We start from the raw sequence: 15,041 nt of genomic DNA, 5'->3' as shown, positions 1-15,041 counted from the left end.
CTCTTTTTCTCTGTAAATCATCAAGAATTATATTTTAGTTTACTTGCTAACTATCCCTACAAAGGTCACCATATTGGTAACCATTTGAAATGGGCTCACACAAGTGAGTTCCAAAACACGGGGATTGAACTGCTGAAAAAACTGACTTACTATATGAAGTCTGAGGCAGCCATTTCATGGAATTTTTCCTTTTCTCCAAGGTACGACAATATATATATATATATATATATATATATATATATATATATATATATATATATATATATACATACATACACATATAATTTCAGGTGATGTGGGGGTTTGGGTTCGGGGAGGACTTTTCCCCTGCTAAAAATGAAGTTTAAAAGAAAATAGCAATGCTTGATATTAGCTGTTCTCTTGGATTTCTGATTTGTTTTTAGGTCTGTCTGTATTTGGTGTTATGAGCATTGACATTTCAGCAGGAAGCCAAAAATATTACATAATAAGGTCTTACAGACAGTCTAAATAGTATGAGAAAATTACAGAAGTTATGTTTAAAAGCACAAAAAGTCTTGTACTTATGATTAACAAAGGACATTTATCAATTATATAATAAGTATATATGTCTTTATCTATCGACCTATTTAGGCTGATGAGCCTGGTCTGCAAGGCCATGGAACGTATCATCATGGAACTCATAAAAAAGACATTGGTAACCTCCAAACTCTGGATCCCACCTAGTTCGGGTTTGTGAAAGGCAGATCATGCCTCCTGAACCTGATCAACTTCTTTGAGGCAGTCATCAAAGCCATGGATGAGGGTAAGGTGGTTCACACAGCCTATCTTGACCTCGCCAAGGCTTTCGACACCATCCCCCATTCTGGAATTATAGCTAAATGCACCAAACTAGGTATAAATCCCTACATCACAAGATGGGTTGCCAACTAGCTGACTGACAGAACTCACACTGTAAAAGTTGCAAACTCCAAATCTGACCTGAAGGCAGTGACAAGTGGAGTGCCACAGGGTTCCATACTGGGACATCTCCTGTTTGGTATCTACTATTCTGAAGTACAGTCTAACACAGAAGGCCACTGACTGATGAAGTTTGCAGATGACTGCAAACTAGGAGCCATAGTCAAGTCCCCAAATGATGTGTACATCCTACAGAAGGGCCTCACTGAGACAGATGCCTGGTGTCAGTGCCATGGCCTCAAGCTCAATGCCAAAAAGTGCAGTGTCATCCCCTTTGGCAAAAACTCTGTACCCATGAACTACCACATAGTCAGCAATCTACTTAACACCGAATGCATGATAAGAGACCTTGGGACCCAGGTGGACAGTAGTATCTCCTTTGATAGTCACATCTCCACAGTAGTCAGGAAGTCCTTCTATGTGGCACACCTCGTCATAAAATGGTTCTCATCCAGGAAAAAAGAGGTCATTGTTCCCCTCTACTCGTCACTCATTGGACCCATTATAGAGTACAATACCCCTTTTGGAATGTACCTCACAAGACATCTGCAGCAGCTGGAAAGGCCACAGAAGTACCTCACAAAGAGGATTACTAGCCTCAAACAAATGCCCTACACTGACCGCCTCAAAAAACTCCAGCTTTACTCCGCAGCATATCGCCTACTCCGAGGTGATCTCTGCCTAACAAATAAAGCTATGTCAAACCCAAAGCTGTTGGACATGGTACACCTAAACAAATCCCAATCCCTCTAACCTACATGCTTTAGGGACCTAAACCTTGTCACCACAATAAACAGGACACACTGGAGCGATAGATTCCTATCCCAGAGACTTCCTATACTCTGAAACAGGCTACCCATCTACGTCAAGCAAAGTTCTTCATTAGCATTCTTCAAGAAAAATCTTGATGAGTGGATGGGAAATAGGAAATACACTCCGGGGATCACTTATGTGTCGCTGCTGGACAGTGGCACAGGAAAATAACTTTCTTGGGTGGCGTAAGATATGGTACCTTGCTGGCTAGGCTTACATAGGTCCCTGGATAGCCTAGTACCTACCTATGAACCTATGAACATATATATATATATATATATATATATATATATATATATATATATATATATATATATATATATATATATATATATATATATATATATATATATATATATATATATATATATATATATATAGTCCCTATTAAAACAACAAAAGTTTGAAAAATCGAACAGCTAAATAGCTGAATATGCAGTTATTCAAAATCGGTTTTCTGGGGGGCTGCACCCCCAATACCCACCCGCTAATTATATATCTCAACTTTGAGATTGCACTACAGTGAGGAAAGGGAAAATTTTCCAATCTTCACTCTACTGCAATCTCATAAAACTGATCTCAAGTGGCTGAATATTTGGCTTTTTAGCCGTTCGATTTTTTAAAATTTCATCATTCTAATAGGGACCCTAAAGATTGATTTATTTTTAGTTTTTATTTATTTTACATTTGTTAACCGGGAAAGTCCAACTGGACACATATCCATTTTCAGCGGAGGCCTAGGGAGAAAAGCTCCAATAGCATGTCATAAAGAAATTACACAAGAATATCATACAGAGATATGGGTTCCATAGCAACATAAGTTATGTATAGATTGACAATTCCTTTAGTAAAGTCAGCATACAACATTCTAGTAGTAGCGTTTATATAGAATATAAAATATAAACACAAGAAAAAATTTTTTTTTGTCTTTCTAAATTATGAGTACTCTCAATAATTTGTTAGAGAAATAACCAGTGATTATATTAGATATATCTATATCTATGTATATGTATGTATGTAAATATATATATATATATATATTATATATATATTTATATATATATATATATATATATATATATATATATATATATATATGCGCGTGTGTGTGTGTGTTTGTGTGCCTGTATGTGTATAGTACATTGTCAAAAAGAACATCCACAAGAAGCTGATGTATCAGAAAACTTGCATTGATTCAAGATCTATTGAAAACACCGAAGCAAGAGTTTTTGAAGATGACAACCCTCCTTGCACCCTCAAAACTTTACACACTATAATTCTGCAGCCACACAACAGAACAAGTTACAGGATGTCACCCTTGCAGTATTGCTCTGTGATTATAAAGAATGTCATCCAATACAATAGCAACTGAAATCACCCTAGAAAACCACAGAAATTCACCAAGCAACATTTCGTTTCACCATACTTGACTCTCCAAGGCCTGTAGCAGTTAAAAGGTACACTATGTTACAAAAGAATGTCACTCATTGAAAAGGATCATGGTTAATGGTGACAGCTCCTATTTTCTTGACAAAAGTGTTAATTGATTTACTAAAAACTCTTTGTGACAATACAAGAAATAAGCAGTCAATGAAAAATGAATTATCTCTATATACACACTGACCAAACAGGTTAACCAAATAAGTCGTGTGCTTGTGTGTGTGTGTGTGTGTGTGTGTGTGTGTGTGTGTGTGTGTGTGTGTGTGTGTGTGTGTGTGTTTGTGTCTTAATGTCACAAATTATGCATTGCTTCTCAAAACAATACATCAATATGTGTTGTCTGAGGATTATTTTTTTTTTATTTTATTTTATAAATAATTGAACCAGACCAAATGACTGTTTTCAACCCTAACCCTTTATAGAACAACAAAGAACATTATTACCTATATAGCATATACCATCAATAACTATGGAAGAATACATGGGTTGCACTTGTTAAATTGCTGCTATGAGTAACCATAGACAAATCCATACAACACATTGCAGCAAGATAAACAGGGTAGGATCATAATGCATGGTTCAGAGATATAGCAATTTATTTTCTAACAGTGGAATGGACATACAGCTGCAGGGTGCAAACGTAGGGAAATGCAAGCATGTATCAGGGCCTAATTAACAGCAGTGTACAATTGACCACTTGCTTCTGAATAGAAATCTGACTTTAATTGGGAGTGAAAATCTTTTAATGATTTGGGTTCTTTAATAGTGGAATAAAATAAGCTCCTTACTTTATAGCATATTGTAGAACTGAGAAGAAATTGGAAGAATGCATTGGTGTGGGTCTAATTGTGCTCTGAGAGAAATATTAATAGGTGATTATAGATCTGCTGACAGGAGTTTGAAGATGCATGAGATGAGTAATAACATTGCAATGCACAGACAGGTGGTTTTCTTTCTGTAAAATGAAAAGGTCATATTCCATTTGTGTAAGATAACAATGAAATAGAACATTTTTCTTTATGTAGCCTGAAGTATCTGCAGATTAGATGCAGAACATCCAGCAATAACTTAGAGATAACATTCCAAGGTTAGGAAAAAAAAAGATTCCATTATCAAGCAAAGAAGTTGTACTATGATATGTAGGCTGTTATCATTAATTATTGTGACAGACTGTAAATGAAAATACTCACCCACAGTAATGTGTCTCCTGCTATACAAGCCACAAGGTTCAATTTAGAAAAGCCACTTCATTCACAGATGCCTGACCTTATCTATCTAGCCCATAACTCATTGCAACTAGAGGTCAACTGGGCCAAAGAAGTGGTGTCCATAATGTTCTTTGATGGGCTCTTTAGAACCGAGCTGGGTACTACAAGACAGTGAGTGTCACAAAGACACCCCACCACTGTGAGTCAATAAGGTGAAGAAGTGGAAAGATATTTGCTTGCCCATGAATTCTTGCTTAGTCCATCATAGGAAGTCACAGAAACTCATTATCCCAAGAAGCACAGTGAGGCTAATATTGGGATAATAGCAGTGGGTAGAGGATTTCCTAGAGATTTTAAGCATTAAGGCCAGCAAAACATTGAAGCCAAGCATTACATGGACAATGGTTAAGTGTTTCAAGTGCATTACTTGAACATTTTCCTCCAACGTTTGTTATTAGCTAGAAGACCTATACAGTGTGAAATGTGCACTACTGTTTTTCCATTGACAGAATCATCATATTCTCAAGTGGAAAAATGCTTTTGAGAGTTGCATAAACAATAAATTGATGAAGTGTAAAGTAAGAGTGGAGGGAATACCAGCAATACCTGTATACACAGGAAACATGTTAACATTGCTGAGTGAAATAATTGGTACCTGAACAAAAATAAATAAATAAATATAAAACAGGTAGAAGTAGTAGATATGTTAGGAATACAGAAAGAACCCTTTGATAGAAAAATTATTGCATAACACCTCAGGTAAATACATTTTTTTGTAAGCGTTGCCTTAGATTTCATGTAAAACTTTTCTCACTTTTTAGAAATGAGAGAAAAGGAGACTTAGTAACACCTGCCTAACTCATTTTTCCTTTGCTATGAAGGGAGTGGGAAGTCACAAAGTCATATCTATGTAGCAGGATGAAAGCCATCTCATGAGTCAGGAGAATATACTTTTGACTTAACTAGAGTTGAAAGAAAATTGTGATCAGTTAGATGGTGATGGTAGTACACCTCTGTTAGCTGGGGAAAGATCAAGTTCCTTCATTGTACATTCAGAAAGTTTAGAGGATGATGAAGGACCTGATCCATCTACCGCTCATGTAGATATATCTGAAGGGGTGCTAATAAACATAAACTTTAGCCATCCTAAATTAAACAAAAAGGGGGCTTAGGGAAGATTCTGCACTCAGAGAAGGAAGAAAAAAATATTCAGGTAGTTGATTAGAAGATTAGTAACCCAACACTTGCTATTCAAAATCCATATTTTGAAAATTCTCATGTTCTCTTACATTAGGTAGACAAAAAGGGGTGGGGTAAAGCATAGTAATATACTTAATGGTACCTTAACTATTTAGTTATCTTGTAACAGAGCATGGTCATAGTCATGCACTCTGAGAACATCTGAGTATATAAAAGAGTACGGAGAGATTGTTAGTCAATCTTTATTGGCCAGATGTTATACTACCAATCAATATATTGTCCTGCCTGCCTGCCCTGACTGCCACTAAATATTCCAAACCCTGGCTTTAGTGGCCCCATAGTCTCATTTCTCACTAATCAAGTAACATTTAAGTGGGTAGTAAATAAACACAGTTGGATCCTAGTTAAGAATATAAAAAGGTGAATATATATTGTTATTATGGACTACGCCATATCATTTCCAGAAGCATTTCCTATGTAAATTGTAGACTGCTATTTGAATAACTAATGCCCTAGTACAGATGGTCCCTATTGTAGGGATATCCAAACAGATTGTAACTGACAAAGGGACCTCGTTTATATCAGATCATGGAAGGACTGTGTTTTTTTTTTTAAATCAGTTTGCTCTGTAATTATGTGCAAGCCCCCCCCCCCCCCAACAGGTGGGCTTGATAAAATGATTAATAAGACTTTAAAATCAATGTTAAGAAAACTAATGGATAAAAACAGGAAATTGTCACTTCCTTTTTCCTTAGCTTATGTTTGCTATCAGAGAATACCTTTCATCTTTATTGGCTTTAGTCCGTTAACACAGTTGTGTTGAAGACAGCCAATAGGAACACCAAACATAGCCAAAATGACTTTGGAAGGAGACTACCCTCTTTAAGAGTGTTAAAGCCTATGTTTCAGAGTTACAAGAAAGAATGGTGTCTGTCTTATCTGTTGTTAGAGAACATTTAGAACAACCTCAGCTGGCCCAGAAGTAGGGTTACAATACAAAGGCTAGACTGAGAAATCACCATCCAGGGGACAAAATATTAATCCCAGTGCCTCAGGTTAAGAATTATTTCTTGGATATATGATAAGGGCCTTTAGAAGTACTTAAGTAAAAAAAAAAGAAATGTAAATAATAAGATAAACAACCCAAACATCATACTGGATTAACATGTTGAAGCTGTGTAAGTAATAAGAGGCTTTTGTGGCCATTATGGCTGAGGATGAAAAGAGGTTGAGAATTTAATACCTGAAGTGATAATGAAGGAAGAGAATTCTGTACCTGAATTTCACATGGACAAAGCTTCATCAGTCTATTAGTGGAAGGAGGTGCAAAAATTTCTTTTACAATCTAAAAATGTTTTTTTCTGTTTTACAAGGCAAGACTAACCAGGGACAACATGACATTGTTGCAGCCCCTTGAGAAAATAATGTAATGTGTTAGTCTTATGGAATCCACGAGTTCCAGAGATAATCAACACACCTGGAGATAAAGACAATGTTACAGCTTAAGGTGGGCGAATAATCATACCATTCCTGGAGTGCCTGTGCTGATAACTAAATACATTCTAGAGTGTTTTTACCAGCTAAAGAGCATTTCAAAATTTGAAATGTATCCAATGCACTGGTAGACACACTGATGGAAAGGCTATGGGGAAACCCAGTACATAATCAGATTTGACCATATAAAGGTACACTGGCAGATTTGTTTGACTTTTCAGTAATGAAAATACAACCTTTTCTCTGCCAGATGGCCTTTTTCAATACAATATGATGCAGTTTGGTTTATATGGAGTCATATTCCAGTGATTTCTGGGTAAATTTTGCCACTTCATAGTCACTGTCCTGCAGAATAATTAAATAACATAAATGTAGGATCATAGGATCATAGGAGATTACTAGGCTATCGATCCAGAGGTCATTTTAAGCCTAGCAGTTCAACCCATAGAGGTACTAGTCAATATCCAAGATTGCATTTAGTTGTGACTGCTCATGTCCATGAGGGTTGTGGGCACTATCCCCAATAAGAATTTATGGTACCCCGTCCACTAGCTCAGGTTACTTTTGAACAGTGTCATGGAGGTGCTGTGTTTAACATGAATGACCTGTTCCAAAGAAATGGCAGTTACTGGGAGATGAATCTGTCCCTCCAATATGTCCTATTTAAATCGCAGGCCATATTTAAGTCCCTGGAATGGGTAGCCCTAGACCCATTTGATTTATGGATATGCAGTAAGTTCATTAGGTTTGGGTTTTGGGTTGCTCTGTAGGCCAGGCATTATTCTCCCCTAAGAAGTCTATAAGATACGGAGTATAGTGACAGGGAGTTTAGTCGGTCCATGTAAGGCACATTCTGGAGGCTCTTGATGTTCTTTGTTTGAAGCCCCTGAGGTCTTTCTAACTGCTGTAGATGCTTAGTACTTTACATACCGAATCGGGACATTTTACTCAATTATGGGCTGGATAAATGATGAGTATAGCGGTGTTATAACTTCTTTTGCTCTCCAAGCGATACCTTTACTAATCAAGTGAGCTAAGTGGAAAGCTTTCCTTACAACAGTAGACGTGTTCATTGAACTTAAGAATGCAGTCAACCTGTGAACCCAGGTCCCTTACCACTTCATGGGTACTTAGGTTATTGTTATTGATTTGATAGTGTGAAGGGACATTGTGTGTGCCCAAAGGAATGATGATACATTTCTTTGCATTCTGTTTGAGACCATGACTAATACACCAGGCACTTGTGTGTGTGAGACCATCCTGAAGTATGCTGACATCATTTGGGGATTCAATGATTGCACCTAGTTTGCAGTCATCTGCAAACTTGGTCAGCCACAACCCTTTAGTTTGACCAAAACTTCTGAGAAGTATATACCAAACAGTGGTACACCACTGGTAACAGGTCTGCTGGTTGATGTGGAGTCACACACTTTGATAGTGTGTGTCTGGTTTGTGAGCCACTTGGTAACACGTGTAACAATGAAGGGGTTTATATTTAGTTTGCTAAGTTTATCGGTAATGCCTGAATGTGGGATTGTGTTGAAAGCCTTTGCCAAGTTGAGGTTTGCTGTGTGAACAGATTTTCCCTCATCAACAGGCTTGGTCACACTTTCAAAATGATTCACCAGATTTAACAGGCAGGATCTGCCCTTCACCAAGTTGAAGTGGAAAGGATCCAAGGTTTGGAGGTTATCTATGTCTTTATTAATGAGGTCTATAATGATAGGTTCCATGGCCTTACAGGTGAGGCTGGCCAGGATTACGGGTCTGCAATTCCCTGGATCTGTTGCTAGGCCACCTTTGTGGATTGGAATAATTGTAGATTTTCTCCATTCCACAGGAACAAAGCCTTTGGTTAGTCTATGGTTGAAGAGGGTACTTGGTGATGATGCTAGTTCATGTTTTAACCTGTTTAGAAGACAGCCTGGAATGCCATCTGGTCACATATAAGCTGTGTTCTTTGCCTTGGATAGGGCTTAGAGGACCCACTCTTCAGATATGTAAGGTGGGGGTGGGGGTGGGGGTTTGAGGGAGGGTTTGTTGTAAGTTAGGAGGGGATATGGAGTGAAATTTTCTCCACATCTATCCACTAGCAGGATTGCTATCTCTGTGGGGTCAGAGTGTTTATGATACCACTGGCCACCAATTCTGCACATGCTTGGATCCTACCCTTTAGGTTGGGTCTATATTATGATATCACATGCTAAGAAGAGTGAATGACACATAATCAACCCCATGTAAGTGAAAGTTTACAACGTCGTAACCTCAGAACAGAGATTTTTTTTCCAAGGGAAAAAAAATTGCTGTTCCGAAACAAAAACAAAACAACAAAAAAACTGTAAAACATTACATAATGGGGGGGCCTCACCCCCCACACCCCCAACGTGGGGGGCTGTGCCCCCCACACCACCCCTACTTAAATATACCAACTCCAACATTGCACTACAGTACTGAAAAGGCAAAGTAGCGAAAGAGGCCAAACAAATTCTTTCCCAGGGAAAGAATTCGCCGAAAAGCCACTTTGCTATTTTGCCTTTTGGCGCTTTTTCGTTCAACAAAGATGCATTTGACAACCTGCACCTGAGACAGTGTAAGAGAGAGCCTTTAGGTTATGTACATAGCTGTAAAAGGCCTTATGTTTATCCTTGGCAATACTTGCCATGTTTGTCTCAAAGGAGCTCTTGGAGGATTTGACAAGTTGTCTTGTTTTCCCATTAAGGCTGAGGAGGGTGCTTTTCCATTGTTGGGCCCTTGTCTTTGTTTTCTTGGACAGCAACTTTTGGAATTTATTGTAGAATTTATTGATGCTGGAAGTCGACCATGGCAGCTTGATTTTACTTGGGGCTCTGGCTTTGATTCTATGTGGTTCAGCTGAGTGATTGTATGGGTTTTAGTGTAAGCTTCCGTGTAGTTACCACTTTCAGCTTTTGGTGTGGCTTGGAAAGCATTTATACCTTCAGTTAGGAGGGTATAGCTTGCCTTGGTGAAGTATTTTAGTCTGATTTCACCCTTTGTGAGTTCTGGTGTTAGTGTCAGTTTGAAGGTGACTGATTTGTCATCAGCTTTAGCTAATGAGGGTCCAACAGTTGCAGCAGTGCACCAGTTAGACATGTAGGAGAGGAACAGATATAGAATGTTTGTTCCTCTTGTCAGGGTATGGACAATTAGCTCCAGTGCACTTGAATTCACAAAGACGAGGAATTTTGTGCTAGTGAGTTTGGGCTAGAGTAGGTTTCCCAGTTAATGGTGGGATAATTGAAATCCCCCATAACCAGTATGTTCGGTAAAATTTGGATTGTCTTCATTTAGGTTAAGTAGGCTGCATGGGTGTCATGACCCATGGAGCAGGATCTATAACTGTCTAGGACTTGAATGGGGGTCGTACACACCATAATCTGGACCTGGAGTAACTCAATGCAGTTGTCTAGTCTAACTAGACATGTGGTGAATTTGTCTCTAAAACATATTGAAACACCGCCTCCTTTGGTTTTCAAACATTCATTTTGCGGTCTAAAGCTTTAGAAGGAACTGTAGCCTTGCAGGGCAAGGGTACTCTATGAGGCTTTAAACCAGGCTTCTGTGACTGCACAGACACCTATATCTTCTACTGATAGAAGTGCTTCCAGGAAGTACAGTTTTTGCTTAAACTCCTAGCATTTAGCAGCATGACCCTTATTTTGTTCTGATTGGTTAATTTCACTTAGGTAATGTTGTTTTCAAGACCTTGCCTAAAAAAGGCATAATTGGGGAGGCAAGAGCCTTTGCCAGCAGCTGAAAGCCTTAGGGTGCCAGGTGCAGACCATCTCTGTTAAAGCAGTGAAGTTTATCGACCATGGCTTCCCATGGAGGCAGGAACTGGATCCCCTTGGAATGATACCAAAAAATAAGCCAATTATTGAAATCAATCATTTTTGTTTATACTGTGGCATCATTATAGGTAGTATGCTGCTCAAAGCTAGGGACATACCTGCCTGGGACATATACTCAGAGAGTTCAACCATGTCTCTCTTCAAATAGTCCAGTGAGGTATGCCTCAGATTATTCACACCAACAGGAGCTATGATCCCAAGGATATTGTCAATATCCTGGCAGATCAATTCTGTGCAAACTTCACCCCCCTCTCACCCCCTAAAGGGCCCATCTTAATACAGAAAGATTGCCAAATTCCAGTAATAACAGCCACACAGGTAAAACATGCATGCTCCAAAGCTTAGAATACAGCATCCATGGGACCAGATGAAATCCCAGGCTGTGTACTACATGAACTACAAAATGAACTGGCACCTCACCTAAGTGTCATGTTTAATCATAGCCTCACCTCATGCTTCATGCCCACTGAGTGGTGCACAGCTACAGTTATCCCACTCCACAAGTGAAGATCCACCTTGGATCATGGGAACTATCTCCCTATCAGTCTGACGAGCCTGATCTGCAAGGCCATGGAATGTATTATCATGGAGCTTATAAACAAAGACATTTGCAACCTTCAAACACTGGACCCCATGGAGTTTGGGTTCGTGAAGGGCTGATCTTGTCTCCTGAACTTGATTGACTTCTGTGAATCAGTCTCCAGAGCTGTGGACAAGGGTAAGGTGGTCCACACAGCCTACCTGGACCTTGCCAAGGCCTTCGACACAATTCCCCACTCTGGAATCATAGATAAACTTACTAAGCTAGGCATTAATCCCTACATCACTTGATGGGTTGCCAACTGGCTTACTGACAGAACCCACACTGTAAAAGTAGCTGATTCCAAATCCAGCTCCAGACAAGTGACAAGTGGAGTACCTCAGGGTTCAATCCTGGGACCGCTCTTGTTTGGCATCTACGTCTCTGAAGTACAGGCCAACACTAAGGGACTCTAGCTAAAAAAGTTTGGAGATGACTGCAAACTGGGAGCCATTACTGAATCCCCAAATGATGTGGATATTCTACAAAAGTACCTTACAGAAACAGATGCTTGGTGCCAGAGCCATGGACTCAAGCTCAGTGATAAGAAATGTATAGTTATCCCCTTTGGAAAAAAACATGTACCCATGAATTACCACATAGGTGGCAGTATACTAAACATCGAAAGTTTGATAGGGACACAGGTGGACAGTGGGCTCACGTTCGATAACCATATCGGCACAACAGTCAGGAAATCCTTCTATGTGGCACACCTCATCACTAAGGGCTTTTCATCCAGAAAAAAGGAGGTCATTGTCCCACTGTACTTATCTATCATTAAACCCATTATAGAATACAATGCTCCATTTGGTATGTACCTCTCAAGACATCTGCAACAACTGGAAAGGCCGCAGAGGTACCTCACTAAAAGAATCACAGGCCTAAAGCAGATACCCTGTGCTGACCATCCAAAAAAACTCCACTTATACTCTGTCGCATATCATCTACTCAGAGGCGATCTCTGCTTAACATACATGACCATGTCAAACCCAGAAGCTGTTGGACATGCTGCACTTAAAGAAACCCCAATCCCTCAGAGACACATGCTCCAGGGATCTAAACCTTGTCATCACAATGAACAAAACATGCTGGAGGGATCGGTTTCTGACCCAGAGACTCCCCAGACTCTGAAATGGACTTTCCATATATGTCAAGCAGAGCGCCTCTTTGACCCTCTTCAAAAGGAACCTTGATGATTGGATGGGAGATAGGAAATTCACCCCACAGATCACGTCTGTCACCCTGCTAGACAGGGGTCCAGGGAAGTAAATACTGTGGGAAGAAATAGCCAAGGAATTGTTATGGCTAGGCTTGTATAGGCCCTAGGACCAATAGCCTAGTACCAACTTATGAACCTATGACAGAGGCATAACAGCACTTGTTGCTGAGACACCTGAGTGCATATGAAAGCACTTAACTGAATAAATTGTTTTTCTCCACATGGTTGGTTGTTGGTGGTTTACTGGTTCATTATCATCTAGTTCCTGTGTATATGATTTGTTGAATCCTGGCACTAGACAGGCAGCTGACCGTGACTTTCTCCTTGTTCAACCTGGTGAGTGGGACATCTGTGTGTCTTACTACTGAGTCTCCAATGATGAGAAAACTTGGTTTTTGAGTGTTACATCTTATGGGCTTGGTGGGTGACACACTGCTGTTGCTATGTGTCATGGGTGCTGTGGAGACTGTGTTAGCTGTAGCAGACTTGTGTTTTGGAGGTTTCTGGTGTTTTAGTAAGTTTTTTGAGAGAACCTACTAGTATATGGTTTTACATATTTGATGCATACTATGTGAAAATGTAGTGGTGGGTGAATTGACAACCTTCTCCATGTTATTGTTTTGAGTGAGAGATAGCATGGATTCTAGATTCTTGGTGTAAATACATCTCTCGCGCTCTGTACTAGACTGTGTTATTAGTAGAGGGTTATCTGTGTACATGAGGCAATTGCTACACTGCCTCAACAGCCCCAGATCAACAAGGTTGACAGGAAAAACAAGGGTATTTCAACTGACCATAATGCCACATTGAAGACTGTTGTCACTAGGGGTGGCTTTTCAGACATGATCACAGAGGAGCTTGGCAACCTGATATTTCTGCCTTAGTTTTAAAGTAAAATTTGTTGACTTTAGCTGTCTATCTTTGGCTCACAATTGCACGGTAATGAGCTTTGCTGCACGAAGCTCAAAGTAGCAAAAACCCGCTAAGATGAAGGGTCTAAATACCAGAAGCAAAAACTTGAAAAAAGAATACTCTAACAAAATTCAAAAGGACCAATGAAGATGATTATTACAAGCCCTCGACCAGCCTCCCTTTAGCAGTCAGGTGCCAGTCAAACAGAATTCTCTCATAAAAGTGCAGATAGGCCCCTTCCAATCCACGATGGCCTGGAAAATGTCCTCAGAACAAGCAAACTACTACAAACAGTTCCAGAAGCAGCAGGCCTGGATCTGGACTATGCTACAGCTACTAGCTACCCTAGTTTCAGCAGGAAACACTAGAGAATATTTAACACAGCAGAAAAAGAACAGTGAAACACTGAAAAAATGTTTAAAACAGCAGAAAATCATCCAGGAGGCTCTAAAGAATGATTTAAGCAGTTAACAGATCAGTTAATTAAGTACTGCTTGGTCGGAAAGCCAGAGCAGGCAGAAAAGATTGCTTAAAACAGTGAAAAAAATACCAGTAAATAATAAACAGTGGGAACAACAAAAAGGTTTGCTAAACAGTGAAAACAGCAACAAAATTAAATTTTACAGGCACAGTGTAGTAGGCAATTGCATTATAGCAGTGTAGTTTAATACACACAGCCAATAAATACAGAATAAAAGGAAGCAGCTGGCAATAAAAAAAGTGCAGTAAATAGTATAAATAAACAGGAAAACAGGCAACTTATGTTTTTTTGGAAGCTCAGAAGTCTCTAGTTATCTGGTATCTCAACTCGAAGTTGTGGCTGGTAGCCCACTTCAGTTAAGCTCGATACAGCCATTTGTCAAAAATACAAGCAGTGCTAGATGATTTCCAGCAGCCAGGCTCAAAAGCTAATCTCTCAAAATGTAAGATAAGAATGTCTAAAACTAAATATTTGGAATTTATTAGAATGGGAGTTGTAAAGCTAAACTTGGGAAAAGTGCAAGCAGTACTGAAATGACACCATCCAGTTTCCCAGAAGGTTACAGCATTTCTAAGACTGGTAGTTTTTTTCCATAAATTTACTACTACTGTTTGAGATAGAGTATACTCTGATGGAGCTTAGTGAGGCTAAAACACTCCAAAGAGTCAGGCGAACTTCTTAATCTGAGGAAGCATTCCCAAATCTAAAAAAGGCTTTGATTTCCTCAACTGTCTAGCTTATGCCTGATTTTTCAAGGGTTTTTATTGGGCATATTTATTAATTTTTTTATTTATTGACATTTGATTAATGGGAAAAACTGGCCCTGAGTAGGACACCACTCTCAGTGGAGGCCCAAGGAGAAAAGTATCACAAAACATTTTAAGAA

General features: G+C 39.3%; 1 protein-coding gene across 1 annotated transcript in view; it reads right to left on the bottom strand.

Moving 5' to 3' along the window:
* IGSF10 (immunoglobulin superfamily member 10) overlaps window positions 1-15,041 on the bottom strand; it is a 453,826-nt gene that overhangs the window by 172,468 nt on the left and 266,317 nt on the right. The gene's annotated exons all lie outside the window — the stretch shown is intronic.

This window comes from Protopterus annectens, chromosome 4.part1 (assembly GCF_019279795.1).
Source record: "Protopterus annectens isolate FY-2018-M chromosome 4.part1, PAN1.0, whole genome shotgun sequence".
In the NCBI taxonomy this organism is placed as follows: domain Eukaryota; kingdom Metazoa; phylum Chordata; order Ceratodontiformes; family Protopteridae; genus Protopterus; species Protopterus annectens.
Note: the sequence above shows the minus strand (reverse complement) of the source record. Positions and strands in the feature narration are given on the sequence as shown.